The following is an 18,931-nucleotide window of genomic DNA, read 5'->3' on the forward strand; positions in this document are numbered from 1 at the left end:
TTGTATGTATTTCAGACTCTGTCGATAAACATCCTGAGGGCCTATTTTAAGACTCTCTGGATGTTGGTTGGAAAATTTATATGGAAGGATAGGAAAGCCCATATTTCCTTTGGGTCTTTGATAAGGCCTCGGTACAAGGGAAGACTATATCTTATATTATATGAGAGGTACCATGAGGTAGCAGTGTTACAGAGGACAATTGATTGGGTCCATGGTGCCTCCCAGAAAAAAGGGGTTTCGTTAGAAGAAAATTAATGTCGAAGACACTTAAGTCAAATAATGTGGCACCAAGGCAGAGCAGGGACCTCCCTGATGAGGTGACTCAAATAACAAAGGAAACCCTAAGAGCTTGGTGGGATAGCCTATTTAAATCTAGACGATGGAAATACAACAGTCCATTGAAGCCCCCTTTCGGGCATGAGCAACTTTCCACCAGGGCGGGAGAAAAATCTATACCTGAGGTGGACTTCCTCGTATAGTTTGTGTATATGTAATGTAATGTATATTTATTGAAAAAAGATTTTTGCATGACAGGAAAAATATACTTCCGATACAGACAATCAAAATTGACAATGCAATTGTAACAGCAAAAACCGCCGCAGGCGGGATATAAAATGTTGATATCTTGATACATCACGTTGGGGGGGAAGGAAAAAGGATACACCACAGATCCGCAAACAAAGATACGTAGTTAAACCAAGAGCTGTAATTTGTAAAGGGGACGTAGAGTTAAAATCCTGAGATTAAACCTTAGGAAAACATTCCTGAGAGTTCGTATCTACAGATCAGGGTGTTGTCTCAGGGTTAAATATGGAGTTGTTCCACTTGTCCCATATTTTAGAAAATTTGGGTAGGGAGTCCTGTACCAGGGCAGTCATATGTTCCATCCTGCGCATATATGCAATGGCGGAAACTAGCTGTGAGTGAGTCGGGGGGAAGGGGACAGCCAAAGGACAGGGATCACTCTCTTAGCAGCTAGGAGGATATAAGCTGTCAGCTTCTTGGCGTATTTAGATAGCGCCGCAATAGGCAGGCCTAGTAAATAATGCCTAGGGTCTAAAGGGATATCTATCCCCAATACCGATTGGAGTAGGGATTGGACCATAGACCAAAAATGTACAATCAAAGGGTAGCTCCAGAAAATATGATAATGGGTGTCTTCATTTCGTAGACACCTCCAACACAGCTTAGATACAGTGTGATCATATTTGTGTAACATTTCAGGGGTCTTGTACCAAAACATCAGTATCTTATAAGCTGTCTCTCTCTGCTCCACACATCTAGAGACTTTAGAAGTGGACGTCCAGATGTCCTGAGAAAGAGTTAAGGGAATCGGTAGAATTGTGGCCCATCTCCTCATATAGAGGTGGGCTTCCGTGGTGGGAGAGATTGAATTGTGAAGGATATAAGGCCCTTCTGACAGGGACCCTGGGAGCATAACGTTTCAAAGGCGCTAGGGTTGACCAAGGTCAGGTCAGGAGATCTGGAGTGAAAATATTGTTTAAATTGAAGGTATGAAAAAAGGAGCTGATTCGGGATGTCATATTTATTCTGAAGCTCTGGGAAAGATAGGAATTTGCGAGATATCGGATGCACCAGGTGGCGGAGTTGGAAGATGCCCGAACTGAACCAAGGAAACATATTCTTCACAGAGAGACTGTCTGGCAGATCTGGGTTGAAGATGACATTCAACAGGGGTGAGCATGGAGAAGAGAGAGAGAACTTCCTATGACATTTTTTCCATACGGACAGAGTAAAGAGCATTGGCCCAAGGTTTATGCGCCTAAGCTGAGCCATAGAGGAGGGCAGATCTGACCACAGCATGGAGCAAGGATGAACAGGGTTGATGACACTCATTTCCAGCTCCGACCATCTACTGGTAGCGAAATATGACGACCAGGAGATAGCCGCCAGAAGATGAGTTGCATAATAATACTTCACTATATCGGGGGCTCCCAACCCTCCATGGGACCGTGGAGCAAAAACCACTGTTTGGGCGATTCTGTGCAATTTATTCCCCCATATAAATTTAGTGAAGGCCCGTTGAATATTCCTAAGCTGAGGCATGGGAATAGCAATTGGTAACGTTTCAAAGAGATATAAAAACTTAGGGAGTATGGCCATTTTTAATACATTAATCCTGCCCATGAGAGACAGAGGGCATGTTGTCCAACCTCGAAGCAGGCTATGTGTTTCCGCGATTAGAGAGATAAAGTTAGCTTCGTAGAGGGAGCTGTATGTGGCGGTCAAGTTGATGCCAAGGTACTTGAGGGAAACAGGGCACCAATGATAGGGGAATTTGTGTTTCAAAGTAGCTAGAAGCGAGGGTGGAATATGAATGGGGAGCGCTTCAGTTTTAGTCGTATTAACCCTATATCCCGAAAGTCCGCTGAATGTATCTAAAAGAGTGTGAAGTTTGGGAAGGGAGATGTGAGGTTTCGTCAGGGTGAGGAGTATGTCGTCTGCAAAAAGAGACAACTTGTATTCTTTCAGTCTGAGGGAGATTCCGCTTATGTCCGGGTCCTCCCTTATAGCTGCAGCCAAAGGCTCAAGGCATAATATAAACAGCAAGGGGGAAAGAGGGCATCCCTGTCTAGTGCCATTACTGTGTGTAAAGAGCGGGGATCTATAAGATGCCAATTGGACTTGGGACGTGGGAAGTGAGTACAAGGCCTGCAGGGCTGACAGAAAAGACCCAGAAAAGCCAAAACGCTGGAGCGTGGCAAACATGTAAGGCCATCCCAGCCTGTCAAAGGCTTTTTGTGCGTCTAAACTCAAAATAATGGCAGGGCGGGACGTCCTATCGAGCAGGTCTATGAGGTCAATGGTACGTCTAGTGTTGTCACCAGCCCGTCTACCCAGGACAAATCCCACCTGGTCGTTGTGGACCAGGGCGGGAATCATTGAAGAAAGTCTATTAGCTAAAATTTTTGTGAAGATCTTATAATCGGAGTTAAGTAAGGCTATGGGTCTGTAATTATCCGGTAGAGTAGGGGATTTACCCGGTTTCAGGATAACTGTAATGTGTGCATGGAGGAACTGGGAATGAGGCACGATGCTCTTCTGTAGGGAGGTAAAAAGATTTAGCAAGTGAGGGCTCAGTGTTGGAAGGAAAGTTTTATAATAAATATAGGGAAGCCCATCGGGACCTGGGGATTTATGGGACGGGAGTTCTTTTACAACCACTGCCAATTCTTCTGGCGTGACGATAGCATTAAGTGTATCCATTTGTGAAGAGGACAACAATGGCAATTTCAAGGAAGCACAGAAGTCATCAAAGCTATCTTGAGAGAACACGTGATTGGGATCAGAAGCTAGGCAGTTATATATTTTTTTGTAGAAAGCACCAAAGACTTTAGTCATTGTTAAGGGGCAGTAAGTCGGAGTGCCATCTGACTGTATAAGGAGATCAGGATAGGAATGAAATGGGCGGGGCTTAAGCTTATTCACCAACATCCTATGAGGCTTGTTGGCAAACTCATAAAATTTCTGTTTTGCCCAAAGTAGGGCTTTAGAGCATTTATGCATATCTAAGGATTTTAACCTTTCACGTAGGGAGGTCACTGTGCGAAGACGAGGCACCGAAGGGGAGGACAAGAGCAGAGCCTCAGCTTTTTGCAATTGCGAAAGAATGTCCAGTCTCTGCGCAGCCGAGTCCCGCTTAAGGCGGGAGCCGGCCGAAATACACACTCCTCTGAAAAAGGCCTTGTGGGCCTCCCATAGGGTGGAGACGTCCCGCACTGACCCTTCGTTAAGTTGAAAAAATTTGGCTAAACTTTGGGACAAATGAGTTTCAGTGACCAGATCGCGGAGGAGAAAATCATTGAGTCTCCAGTGGCAGGTCCTGGGTGTAGAGGAGGAAAGGGTGAGGTCGAGCTGGACCGAGGCATGGTCCGACCATGTCATGGGGTTCAACTCTGAGGCTACTGCAGACATTAGTAGAGGTGCCGTAACAAAGATATAGTCCAATCTGGAGTACATCTTGTGTGGGGGAGAGTAGAAGGAGAATTGGCGGTGTGTAGGGTGTTTAATCCTCCAGATGTCTAAAAAATTATGGGACCTAATGAGTTTGCGAAACGCAGTAGATTGACGTTCCGTTTTGGAGGAGGGGTTATCTGAGAACAGGGTCTGTCTGTCCCTCCTAGCGGACATGGTCATATTGAAGTCCCCGCCGATGATCATGAATGGCTGGGCATATGTGCCCAGATTACCCAAGACCTCAGTGAGGAATTGAATCTGACCCGAGTTGGGAGCGTAAATGTTAATTACAGTAAGAGAACGGGACAAGTAGTCACAGTCCAGGAGAATGTATCTACCCTGTGGGTCAATAAATGAAGACTTAACCCGTAACGGACAGGTTTTTTTAATCAGTATCGCAACCCCTGCTTTACCAGAGGGGTCAGAGGCCATAAAAGAGACCGGAAAATGCTTGGCTGCAAATTTGAGGGAGCCCCCTGGGCGGAAGTGAGTCTCCTGGACTAGGACTACGTCTGCGTTTGAGGACTTGAACTCCTTCAGAGCTAACCAACGCTTATGAATTGAGTTCAAGCCCTTAACGTTCTAAGTAAGTACCCTTAAAGCCATTGTGTACAAAATAGTTGAAGCTTAAAGTACCCATAATAAACAGACAGTAAACAGATATAACCGTACAAACCAAGAAAATATTGGGTTCCGTGGTGTATCCTAGGAATGAAAAGCAGGTGAAAGCATATAGTAACAACAATGCATCTAAAGAGTGAAAAAAAGAGCATCCAAAATGAGCAGAAAATGAAAAAAAGGCCAAAAAAAAGGCCTAAAAAATAGAAAAACAAACCATTAGTATTAGAAAAAAGGCCTGGGGGGTAAAAACCACCCAGGAGTCCACAGCAGCAGCCGTGGAACAAAAGGAGGCACATCAGGGGTTCCAGCTCATCTGGAGAGACCCCGCCATCTTCCAGCAATAGTTACAGGTAGTAAGAACAGTATACTGTAGTCCCAACAACCAAAAATAGGGGTAGGAGAAAAGGTACAACCCATAAATAAGGGTGTAAAAAACATGGTGAGATAAGGGCCGAGGCCGAGGCCAACCAAACACTGCACATGAAAGTTCTCTTCAAGGAGGGAGCCTAGGATGTAGGTTACGCTGGGGAGTAGAGAAGGACTTCTGCGATTTCTGGCGCGCAGGGGTCCAAATCCGAGCTGAGATGGATGAGGGTCTAGGCGTCGTCGGAAACGACATGGGATCTTCGTCTGGTAACGGTGGTAGACCCAGGTTGCGTAAGAAAGCTTCTCTTTCCTGGAGATCCCTCATGGAGTATTGAGTCCCGTCTTTAGTAGCCGATAGGCGAAAGGGGAAACCCCAGCGATACGGGAACTGATGATTCTGCAGATGAGTAGTCACAGGGCGAAAGCTGCGACATTTAGCAAGGGTGATAGGGGATAAGTCACTGAAAATTTGTATATTGGCCCCCTTAAATTCCAAACGAGACTTGTTCTGGGTGGCCAAGGTCAAAGCTTCTTTGCTGTCGTAATAGTGGAAGCGTACGATAATGTCTCTAGGGTTGGCCCCAGCAGGGGGCTTTGGGGCCAAGGATCTGTGAGCTCTATCCAATCTCCAGTTTATATCCGGGATTTTAGGGGCGACAACATTGAAAAGGCTGAGTAGGTACGGTTTGATCTCTCCCTTCCTCGTATAGTTTAAGACTAAACGATGTTATGAATGGAAATGCTCTTTGTTCAATAAGTGAACTACGTGAGAGATATGAAGAATTACCATGGGACATGTGGAGATATAGACAGCTCCAATACTTCATAGATACCCCAAAATCCCCAAACTTCTAAGCTCTATTAAGGAGCTAACCCCATGGGAAAGTTTCTTGGATCAAGGGGCCATTATGCCTTTTAGAGAGCTGGGAATTGGAATTAGATAAAACTATGTCAGAGCAAAATTAAACATAAAATCATGGATTATGTACACTCCACATCAATAGATACGGGAATAAAAGAAGTTAACTATAAATTGTTAACAAAATGGTATTACGTTCCAACAAAACTCCACAAAATGGATCCAGAGATATCACCGTTATGCTGGAGGGAGTGTGGGTTACAGGGCACTCTTGCTCATATATGGTGGCAGTGTTCTGAGATCCAATCTTTCTGGAGAGTGATATTGAAGATGATTAAAAAGATTAGTGGGGTTGAGATCGTGCAGGACCCTTAGCAGTATCTGTTCCACGCTACGGGGGAGCCAAGAAAGAACTAAAGAGCAACATTGTACCATACTTATTAAATGCAGCAAAAGCTCTAATACCAAGACAATGGAAATGAAAAAAAAGCTAATAAAGGATTGGTTTAGAGAGGTGGATAAAATTAGATTGATGGAAGAATTGATAGCCTCACAAAATGATTGTAGACACAAATTTCATAGAATTTTGAGATGATAGCTGTAGTTTAAACAAACAGAAGTATACTGTAACCACTTGAGAGATTGAGGCATTCCCTTCCCTGCACCCCCCCCCCCCCTTTTTTTTTGTTCGAGCACTTTTCCAACACTTTGGAGGTAATTTTCACCCTTGCACGGATTATGGTTATTAGGATTGAGGTATTGGGGAAAGAAGGAAAGACAGTTCAATAAACTATAGAATGTCGTGCCCTTTCATAACTAAGCCTATTTTTGACATTTGGTGTTTACAAGTTAAAATCCGTATTTTTTGCTATAAACCCCCAAACATATATATATTTTTAGCAGAGAATCTAGAGAATAAAATGGCGATTGTTGCAATATTTTATGTCACACGGTATTTGTGCTGCAGTGATTTAAACGCAACTTTTTGGGAACAGGGACACTTTCATGAATTTTAAAAAAACAAAACAGTAAAGTTAGCCAAATTTTTTTGTATAATAGGAAAGATGAAATCATGCCAAGTAAATAGATACCAAACATGTAACGCTTTATAATTGCACGCAATGATGGAATGACGACAAACTACGGTACCTAAAAATCTCCATAGGCAACAATTTTAATTTTTTTTTACGGTTACCAGGTTAGAGATACAGAGAAGGTCTAGTATTGGAATTATTGCTCTCACTCTGACGATCGCAAGGATACCTCACATGTGTGATTTGAACACCATTTACATATGCGGGCGCGACTTCCGTATGCGTTTTCTTTGCTGTGTGAGCTCGCGGCGATGGGGCGCTTTTAAAAAAATATTCTTATTTATTTAATTTATTTAAAAATTAATAAATTGTTTTTTGTTTTTTTTAAATGCGATCACTTTTATTGCTGTCACAAGGAATGTAAACATCCCTTGTGACAGTAATAGGTGGTGACAGGTACTCTTTATGGAGGGATCTAGGGGCTAAAGGCCCCCGATCCCTCCTTTGCACTTCAAAGTATTCAGATTGCCATTTTCGGCGATTATAAATACTGTATATTTTTTTTAAAACCGGTGCCATTGGCAGCCGAGTAAACAGGAAGTGACGTTATGACATTGCTTTCGTGTTTATGATCAGTAGACTGGAAGGAAGCCGCTTAAAGAGGAAGTAAACCCTGATGAGTTTACTTCCTCTTTCATTCCCTGCAAAGGCAAAGCATAATGGACTACTATGCATCACATAGTAGCCCATTATGTGTCACTTACCTGACTCAGGAGCCAGCGAAGTCACCGCTGTCCCCTGTAGTCCGCCGCATCCATCTTGTTGGTGGGGTCTCGCAGCTCCGCCGCTGTCATTCGGCGAAGCCACGATGACGTCACTCCCGCGCATGCGCATGGGAGCCGACACACGCGGCAGCTCCGTCGCTGAGAATGCCGCGCTCAGTGCGCCTGCGCGCCGCTGCCTACGGCGCATGCGCCGTAGACAGCAGTGCCCGTTTTTGGGCAAATATCTCCTAATCCATATAGGTTTAGGAGATATTGCTTGGACCTACAGGTAAGCCTTAATCTAGGCTTACCTGTAGGTCAAAGTGGTTTGTAAGGGTTTACAACCACTTTAAGGCTTTAAGCCAGTCTCTCCCTAGCCGCCAGAAGCGTTAGTTTGTTGATGGGGGCGTCCCCTCCCGCTCCTCCGGTATAACAGCCGAGCGGGCTTTAGCTGCATCGGTTGTTATAGCTGGAAAGCCGATTGCCTGCTTTAAAAAACGGTACCGGGATGAGGCCTGCAGCTGTGGGCTGGGGTTAAATAACACTTTTTGGGTCATTAACCACTTCCCGGCCTATAGCAAAATGACAGCCGGGCGGTGGTTCAGTTATCCTGACTGGGTGTCATAAGACGTCCTTCAGGATAACAGCCGCCGCACGCCCATAGGGACACGCATCGCAGCGATCGGGGGTGCGGTGTGTCAGTCTGACACACCCCTACACCGATCTCGGTAAAGAGCCTCAGACGAAGACTCTTTACCACATGATCAGCTGTGTCCAATCATGGCTGATCACGATGTAAACAGGAAAAGCTGCTGATTGGCTTTTCCTCACTCGCATCTGACAGACGTGAGTAGAGGAGAGCCGATCGGCGGCTTTCCTGACGGGGGGTCTGTGCTGATTGTTTATCAGCGCAGTCCCCCCTCAGATGCCCACACTGGACCACCATGGAAGCTGCCAGGACCACCAGGGAAGGGGGGAACATGTGGATGGCCAGGTACATCCCCCACATATGGGCACTGACTGGAACCATAAGTAACTGATAAATTAACTAATGCCCAGCAACGCCACCCATCAGTGTCATCAGTGCTACCCATCAGTGCCACCTATCAGTGCCCATCTGTGCCACCTATCAGTGCCACCCATAAGTACCCACCAGTGCCACCCATAAGTACCCATCAGTGTCGCCTACGAGTACCCATCAGTGCCATCTATCAGTGCCCATCAGTGCCGCCTATCAGCGCCCATCAGTGCCCATCAGTGCTACCTCATCAGTGCCACCTCATTGGTGCCACCTCATCGGTGCCCACCAGTGCCACCTTATCAGTGCCCGTCAGTGCAGCCATATTAGTGCTTATTGTTGAAGAAGAAAACTTACTTATTTACAAAAAAATTCAACAGAAACAAAGAAAAACTTGTATTTTTTTCAAAAATTTCCGTCTTTTTTATTTGTTGTTCAAAAGATTAAAATCGCACAGGTGATCAAATACCACCAAAAGAAAGATCTATTTGTGGGAACAAAATGATAAAAATTTTGTTTGGGTACAGTGTAGCATGGGCCCGAAATTGTCATTCAAATTTGGGACAGCTCTGAAAGCTGAAAATTGGCTTGGGCGGGAAGGTATCTAGGTGCCTGGTATTGAAGTGGTTAAAGGTTGGTTAAGTCAAGATTTGAAACACTTGGGTAACATAGCAACATGTAAAAAGGTTGGAATGGGAGGGTAGATGCAATTTTAAATCCCCCATAGACCTACCCCTTAATAATTGATTCATTTTAAATTCGACTTTAGGAGCAATGGGATGATAAGATTGGGAATTTATAGACAAGGTTTTGTTTTTTTTTTCCTTTTCTTTTCTTACCCCCCCACCCATCCCCTTCCCTCTTATACGTTTGTTGTTCCTCTCTCCCCCCCCCCCCCCCTCAGTTTCCAGAGCTGGAAAAAACAGACAAAGCACACAAGATTCACATAACACTAAACAGTTCTCTTGTTTTAAGACAATGTTTGTATATCATAGCGTCCATTTTTAGAAATGTCAAAATTATAGCTATAAGATGCATGCATATTTTTTTCATCTTCTACAGACAAGACACACTGTTTTAGTTTTAAGTGTAGGGAGACTTTGAGTCGGGGGATATACAAAGAGTTTGTAATGTAAAATTTCAACTTTTTGCTTATTGCCTTTGATAGTACATGTCAAAGTGCATATGCCTTGTACCAAATTACTGACCAACATATTGATCATTTTTATGTTTGGCTGAAACATCTGGCTTTGAAAGCTTTCTCTGATAAATCACATTTAATCCCATTTAAAGGGTAACTTCACATTCATGGGAAAAATAGAAAAAAATAAATAAATAATAATATAGTATATACAATTGTGACTCAAGTCATATTGTACTGAAGGGTATTAAAAATTACTTTTCTTTTCCAATCTGCAGCTCTGTAATTTTCTGTAAAACACAATTCAATATGGTTACCTGGAGGTGTTCTGTACACAGAATGTGTACAGAATGCACCCCAGGAAACATTACTTCCTGCTTGTGTGATTGGCTCACTGTTTCTCCCAGAAGTCTGCACTAAGATACAAGTCAGATTTTCGGTATCCCCTGCAAGAAACATGAAATTTTTGGTGAGATACTCCCAATAGGAAATCACAAATCCTCATTAGAGTCCTGAAAGTGCAGCAGCTGATTTATAATTATGAAACCACTCCCATTAGATACACTTTCCACATGGACACAGACAAACATACAGAAATTTCTTCAGAATAACACAATATCGGAATCTGCCACACGATTTGTTAAAATCCTTGTAATGTACATAGATCACCAAGTGGGGAATGTTTTTGTTTCTTAACAAAAGTGGGGTTACTCTTTAACCAGTTGCCGACCGCCGCACGCCGATGTACGTCGGTAGAATGGCACGGGCAGGCATAAGGACATACATGTACGTCCCTTGCCTCCCTGCGGCGGTCGGTTTTCGTCCGGGAGCGATCCGGGACGAGGGGGCGGCCATTCATTCATGGCCACCCCCTCGCGATCGCTCCCGACTAATAGAAATCTCCGGTGACATCACTTCCTCTCCTGTAATGTAAACACAGGAGAGGAAGTGATGTATTCTCTCCTCCGTGTCGGTATTTTTCGTTCCGACACGGAGGAGAGCGGATCGGTGAGTTGCACCAACACTCTACACACACAGTAGAACATGCCAGGCACACTCACACCCCCCCTTTACCCCCCGATCACCCCCCCCAATTACCCCTGCCCCCCAGTCACAGTGACACCAATGTCATTTTTTTTTTTTTGCATTGGTGTCATTTGTGACTGTAATAACTGTTAGGGCAGTTAGGGTTAGCCCCCTTTTGTTCTAATGTACCCCCCTAACCCCCCCAATAAAGGTTTAACCCCGTGATCACCCCCCGTCGCCAGTGTCACTAAGGCTGGGTTCACATTGCAGCGGTTTATGAGAACGAATGTGATTCGCACCGCACTGCAGTGCAAATCACATCCGATCTCTGTGCGATTCGAGTTCAGCCATTCGCCGCACCCGCCGCACCCGCCGCAAATTCGCACGGGACCCTTTTTTTGGCCCGCAGCAGAATCGGATCGCATGGGTGTTCACACCATGCGATCCGAGTTTGCAGATCGCACTGCGATATGCGAACTGATCTGGGGGTGTCAGTAACATTTCACTGACACTCCCAGCAGTTCGCATAGGGCAGTGTGAACTGCCGCCGGGAGGCATGCGATGCGGGAACCCGCCGCGGATTTGCGGCGTTTCCGCATCGCTCCAGTGTGAACCCAGCCTAATAAGCGATCATTTTTCTGATCGCCGTATTAGTGTCACAGGTGACGCTAGTTAGGCAGGTAGGTATTTAGGTTCGCCGCAGCTTTTTATAGCGCCAGGGACCCCCATATACTACCGCATAAAGCCCCCTGATTGCCCCCTAGTTAACCCTTTCACCAGTGATCACCATATAACTGTTACAGGTGACGCTGGTTGGTTAGTTATTTTTTTATAGTTTCAGGGCACCCGCCATTTATTACCTAATAAAGGTTTAACCCCCTGATCACCCGGCGGGTGTCATTTGTGACTAATAACTGTTAGGGCAGTTAGGGTTAGCCCTCTTTAGTTCTAAGGTACCCCCCTAACCCCCCCAATAAAGGTTTAACCCCGTGATCACCCCCCGTCGCCAGTGTCACTAAGGCTGGGTTCACATTGCAGCGGTTTATGAGAACGGATGTGATTCGCACCGCACTGCAGTGCAAATCACATCCGATCTCTGTGCGATTCGAGTTCAGCCATTCGCCGCACCCGCCGCACCCGCCGCAAATTCGCACGGGACCCTTTTTTTGGCCCGCAGCAGAATCGGATCGCATGGGTGTTCACACCATGCGATCCGAGTTTGCAGATCGCACTGCGATATGCGAACTGATCTGGGGGTGTCAGTAACATTTCACTGACACTCCCAGCAGTTCGCATAGGGCAGTGTGAACTGCCGCCGGGAGGCATGCGATGCGGGAACCCGCCGCGCATTCGTGGCGTTCCCGCATCGCTCCAGTGTGAACCCAGCCTAATAAGCGATCGTTTTTCTGATCGCTGTATTAGTGTCACAGGTGACGCTAGTTAGGCAGGTAGGTATTTAGGTTCGCTGCAGCTTTTTATAGCGCCAGGGACCCCCATATACTACCGCATAAAGCCCCCTAATTGCCCCCTAGTTAACCCTTTCACCAGTGATCACCATATAACTGTTACAGGTGACGCTGGTTGGTTAGTTATTTTTTTATAGTTTCAGGGCACCCGCCATTTATTACCTAGTCTCACTAGTGTACCCCTAAATTTAGGGGTGTCTACTTTCCAAAATGGGGTCATTTGGGGGGGGTTTGTGCCATCTTGGCATTTTATGGCCTTCAAAACTGTAACGCCCTTAGAAAGCCTGAAGGCGGTGCTTGGTTTTCGGGGCCCCGTACGCGGCTAGGCTCCCAAAAAGTCCCACATATGTGGTATCCCTGTACTCAGGAGAAGCAGCAGAATTTATTTTGGGGTGTCATTTCACATATGCCCATGGCATGCGTGAGCAATATATCATTTAGTGACAACTTTGTGAAAAAAAAAAAGTTTGTAATTTTCCCGCAACTTGTGGCAAAATATAAAATATTCCATGGACTCAACATGCCTCTCAGCAAATAGCTTGGGGTGTCTACTTTCTAAAATGGGGTCATTTGTGGGGGTTTTGTGCCATCTTGGCATTTTATGGCCTTCAAAACTGTAATAGGTAGTGAGAAGTGAACTCAAAAATTTACGCCCTTAGAAAGCCTGAAGGCGGTGCTTGGTTTTCGGGGCCCCGTACGCGGCTAGGCTCCCAAAAAGTCCCACATATGTGGTATCCCCGTACTCAGGAGAAGCAGCAGAATTTATTTTGGGGTGTCATTTCACATATGCCCATGGCATGCATGAGCAATATATCATTTAGTGACAACTTTGTTAAAAAAAAAAAAAAAAAAAAAAGTTTGCAATTTTCCCGCAACTTGTGGCAAAATATAAAATATTCCATGAACTCAACATGCCTCTCAGCAAATAGCTTGGGGTGTCTACTTTCTAAAATGGGGTCATTTGTGGGGGTTTTGTGCCATCTTGGCATTTTATGGCCTTCAAAACTGTAATAGGTAGTGAGAAGTGAACTCAAAAATTTACGCCCTTAGAAAGCCTGAAGGCGGTGCTTGGTTTTCGGGGCCCCGTACGCGGCTAGGCTCCCAAAAAGTCCCACATATGTGGTATCCCCGTACTCAGGAGAAGCAGCAGAATTTATTTTGGGGTGTCATTTCACATACGCCCATAGCATGTGTGAGCAATATATCATTTAGTGACAACTTTGTGTAAAAAAAAAAAAAAAATTTTTTTTTTGTCATTATTCAATCGCTTGAGGCAAAAAAATAAAATATTCAATGGGCTCAACATGCCTCTTATCAATTTCCTTAGGGGGTCTACTTTCCAAAATGGGGTCATTTGGGGGGGTTTTGTACTGCCCTGCCATTTTAGCACCTCAAGAAATGAGATAGGCAGTCGTAAACTAAAAGCTGCGTAAATTCCAGAAAACGTACCTTAGTTTGTAGATGTGACAACTTTTGCGCAAACCAATAAATATACAATTATTGACTTTTTTTTTACCAAAGACATGTGGCTGAATACATTTTGGCCTAAATGTATGACTAAAATTGAGTTTATTGGATTTTTCTAATAACAAAAAGTAGAAAATATCATTTTTTTTCAAAATTTGCGGTCTTTTTACGTTTATGTCGCAAAAAATAAAAATCGAAGAGGCAATCAAATACCATCAAAAGAAAGCTCTATTTGTGGGAAGAAAAGGACGCAAATTTTGTTTGGGTACAACATTGCATGACCGCGCAATTACCAGTTAAAGCAGCGCAGTGCCAAAGTGTAAAAAGACCTCTGGTCATTTACCAGCAAAATGGTCCGGTCTGAAAGTGGTTAAACGTTATTAAATTGAGTAGTGCACTTGCATCCAGGTGGAATTTGATTTGCTTTGCTTTTTTCTCTAAAGCAATATTTGTGAACATGTTATCAGACTGGTCTATGTCAGTTACATTTACATAGATTGACGGTTTTCAAGCTGAGGTAACCATTTTAATTGATTTGACCTAAATTAGCATAAGTTGCTGCATCAGTAACTTAGATATCATTAGAGCAACACATCTCAGCATAGTGATTACTCTGTTTACATTATAACCATGAGTTTTAAATGTGCATTTTTTTCCCTCCATGAGTAGGAATGAGCAGTATAATTAAAGCCTCATACACACTATCAGATTATCTGCTGAGTTTTTCCTTCAGATTTACCAAAACCATGTAGTAGAAGGGCCTGCCTGATTGCATACACATTGAAACTCCTAAGGTTTGTCCTCATATTATATGGTTTTGGTAAATCTGAAGGAAAAAGTCAGCAGATAATCTGATAGTGTGTATGGGGCTTAAAAGTTTTTGTTGGTCATACTTCTTTTCTGGGTCACAGGAGTGCACTTACTTTTGCACTCTCGTGACCCAGAATCAGCCAACAGCGAGATAAAGTCTGCTGTGAGTTGAAATCATAAAGCCACCCTAGGCTCTACACAGATTCTGATTATAATGTCGGAATACACCCAGCTGCCTGATTGACAGCTGGCTCCCTCTCTCAGTGTGCGGCTTAGAGCTGGAAACATATGCACCCACCCCCTCTTCAGCCCAACGCTCAATGAGGCCTGGAGGAGCAGAGTGGAGAGTGGTGACTGACAGTCACTACTCTCTACTCTGAGCAGACTAAGAACTGCGTGATCAGCCGTCATGTGATCACTTAGTTCTTGGTCTTGGAGCATAGAGGTGAGTTATGTACAGGTGCATCTCATAAAATTAGAATATTATCAAAAAGTTAATTTATTTCAGTAATTCAATTAAAGAAGTAAAACTCATATATTTTATATAGATGCATTACACACAGAGTGAAGTATTTCAAGTATTTCTTTCTTTTAATTTTGATAATTATGGCTTACAGCTAGTGGAAACCCCAAATTCAATATCACAGAAAATTTGAATATTACATAAGACCAATAAAAAAAAAAATTTTTTAATACAGAAATGTTGGCTTACTGAAAAGTATGTCCATGTAGAGTATAGTATACACTCAATACTTGGTTGGCGCTCTTTTTGCATGAATTATTGCATCAATGTGGGGTAGCATGGAGGCGATCAGTCTGTGGCACTGCTGAGGCATTATGGAAGCCCAGGTTTCTTTGAGAGTGGCCTTCAGCCATCTTCGTTGTTGGGTCTTGTGTCTCTCATCTTCCTCTTGACAATACCCCACAGATTCTCTATAAGGTTTAGGTCAGGCAAGTTTGCTAGCCAATCAAGCACAGTAATACCATGATCATTAAATCAGGTATTGATACTTTTGGCAGTGTGGGCTGGTGCCAAGTCCTGCAGGAAAATTAAATTAGTATCTCCATAAAGCTGGTCAGCAGAGGGAAACATGAAATGCTCTAGAATTTCCTTGTAGAGGACTGTGCTGACTTTAGGCTTGATAAAACTCAGTGGACTAACACCAGCAGATGACATGGCTCCCCAAATCATTACGGACTGTGGAAAATTTTACATTTCATTTGGAAATCAAGGACCCAGAGTCTGGAGGAAGAGTGGAGAGACTCCTAATTTAAGTTCCATATGTTCCAGTGTGAAGTTTCCACAGTCAGTGATGGCTTTGCTAATGATAAGATCAGCAGCAGACCTCATTATTACCATTGGTAATGCTAGTGTTCCATTTACAAGGTAGTCAGCAAGGTTGTCACATTGTTTGTATACTGACATCGGTAGTACATGGCAGTTTTTCCAGTTGTGGTTGACAACTTAGGTTTCCTGTGAAAAAAATAAAAATAAAAGCTTTGGTTACAGAGACAGAGGCAGAAATGCTTTAAACCCCAGCATTTTAAAAAGTGATTGTTTCTCCAAAATGTTTCCTCTTGGATGTGAAGCTTGGGGCTCCCCAAGGTGTGGGTATGAGGGTGCACATGTATATTTGTTCTGGAACTTTTTTAAATGTTGCTCTGTCACAATCTGCAGCATGTTTGCTTGAATTCTAAGCTTTGGTTGTCCTGGTGCACTTTGGGGAATTTCCTTGCCCATTTAACATATACAATATCACCTTTCCTGTAGAAAAACCACACCAGACAAAACCATCTCACTGTACTTTACTATTCTCTTACCTCAGAAATAAGGTACTTTTTAAACCAACTTTTCGATTCATTCTAGAAAATGTCGTGTGCCTTAACAAAAGGACAAAACACACAGAAAAAAAAAAAAACTTGAAATACCTAGGAACTCATTTTGCACATTATTAGATTTACAGCAGGAAGCACTTTTAGATGCCAATTGCCAGTGGAGAGCATTTCTCATTCCTCATCTTTAGTCCCAGCTAGGTTTTTGTAGATTAGTTTTCTTTTCTGCATTTGTTCTTCTTTTTACATGCTGATCCCTGTTTTTTCAGAATGAGATGTTCAAATTTGTTTTAGTATTCAGCTTGTTGTTAATAATTAAAAAATAATAATGAGGACGGGGATTTAAAATGTTAAGATGGAAATGTAATATAATTCAGACTTCTGAGACATTAGTTTATCATTCCAACAGGAAATTAAGCTTAATTATTGGCATGTAATTAGATAGGGAATGTGAGGGTGCAACAGGTGATAATATTGAGTAATAAGCAGATATACGTTTCTTAGTGAACAATATTTTTTATTCTCTTGAACACCTACATGGTGTAAAATTTAGAGGCAGCTTTTATTATCAAAGTGTGACTGGATATTGAAAGCAGTAAGAAAAAGTCTTTGGAATGAGATGGCTTGGCTGAATTTCAGTGTCAGGACATTTTAATAACAGTTTAATTGTAGGTTTAACACAGTGGTAATTATAATTGCAATTTTCCTTAGCAAAGAGAAGTTTTTTTTGCTACTTCATCATAAGCACACAAGGTAACTACAGCTGCTCAGCTGCCCTCTGGATTTGATCACTCTTTTTATGCAGATTTTTAGTATTATTCCATATTGTGTGCACCCTTTTATCCTTACACTGGTGTTTGCTCTGAAATGATTACTTTCACCTCAACAGCCTGCCTGAGCCAACAGCATGGGTTTCTTGCCAAGACGGAAGGATTCATTAATCTGATGGGGTTTCTTTTAACAGAGTATTTGATTTTGGAGTACATTTCCAGATATACATGTGGTCAAAGCTAATTCTCATACCTTTCTTATTCTTCTTCCCCATCCACAAAATGCTTCTGTGATAAAGTCAGGCTCCATTCACATAAGTGTGGTCTGGTGTGGTGTTATGTCATTTCTTACCATAGTTTGCATTAGGACAACCTATTTACATGATATCTGGTTAGTGTGGATGTATTACTCTTATGAGGTCCCAGATGCTTCACCATTTTCCTTCTGGATTCTATAGCGGCTCCCCTCTAACAGCTTCAAAGCCCTCATTTGAATTTCATGCTTCTATATTGTCCTAAGTACAGCATCTTTGGCACCTCACTGCCCACTCTATCATGCTCTATATTTTAGGTTAGATGTAGACTTTGAGGCGTTCATCCCAGCTATACCCATATTCTTTCAGGGATTGTTATTCTCCAATAGATGGTTATTAAGTATACTCCCATTATGATCATAGTGTGTTGTAATTTTTCCTATATTTATCTATCATTTTTTTCATCTAATTTCCCTTATTTTTCTCAATAGATATGATCCTGTATGGTATATTCTGTATGGGTTGATGATGATACCTGGACTTTATGATATATCTTGTTTGCTACTTAGACCTTGCCCTATGTATCATTTGATATACCTTATCTGGTCTGTGGATTTGATCTGCTGTAGTGCAATATATTGTCGGGACTGATATTGCAATGTTGATCTTTTTCTATGCCTTCTGTGTTTTTCGTAGTACTGTGTTGAACAAAACCTCAATAAACAGTGATTTTATAGTGATTATATATATATATATATATATATATATATATATATATATATATATATATATATATCGAAAGGCCAGTATGGTGGCCTGAAATTATGGGAGGAGCCCGGTGGAGTATATAACCAGCCCGTTCGCCTATCTTCCTCGTCGGTTCCGGTGCGCGATACCTGATACGTCAGATATCAAGGGCCGACTATCCTAGACCAGACGCAGTGAGCCCGTTCGGGAGTTCCCGCGTTGTTCGTCTCCGTCTTGACCGTCTTCCCGTTCATCAGCGTCCGTGGGTTTCGCCGTCGGAGTGTCGTCATACCCATCGAATTTATCGTTACACGTCGGGCCGGCTGTCGCAGGTAGGGCTTCGGCCCCCCTTTTTTTTCAGTTCATGTATTACAATGTCCCATCAACATTCCCTGAACTCACGAACCGCTCACTTCTTTTCAGTCGAAAGTTTTACTGTGGCTCTCGTACTCATGTCACTGTTTCTACTTTCGATGTAGTCGTTATCACCTTTCGGCATGTTCGGTCACGCCACGTCAGGCGATTCATTCGCAGGTACGACATTCGAAACCATTCGACTCCCCGAGCATTTCTATTAGTATCGGTCGAATCATTCGACTCAAAGCCGACTGCTTGTTACGACAAAGCAAGCAGTCCGCACGTATCGGTTGGTCTGCTCCAGTTCGAATATATCTCATCATTCATGCAGTTGTGTTATGTATCTCATTTCATCTCATTTCAAGTCATTTCAGTCCCAGTCATTTCTACCGTTTCAAATCATTTCTGTCACTAGCCGCG

Source organism: Lithobates pipiens, unplaced genomic scaffold (assembly GCF_037356315.1).
Source record: "Lithobates pipiens isolate NorthernLeopardFrog02 unplaced genomic scaffold, aLitPip1_a1.2 Scaffold_27, whole genome shotgun sequence".
Taxonomy (NCBI): domain Eukaryota; kingdom Metazoa; phylum Chordata; class Amphibia; order Anura; family Ranidae; genus Lithobates; species Lithobates pipiens.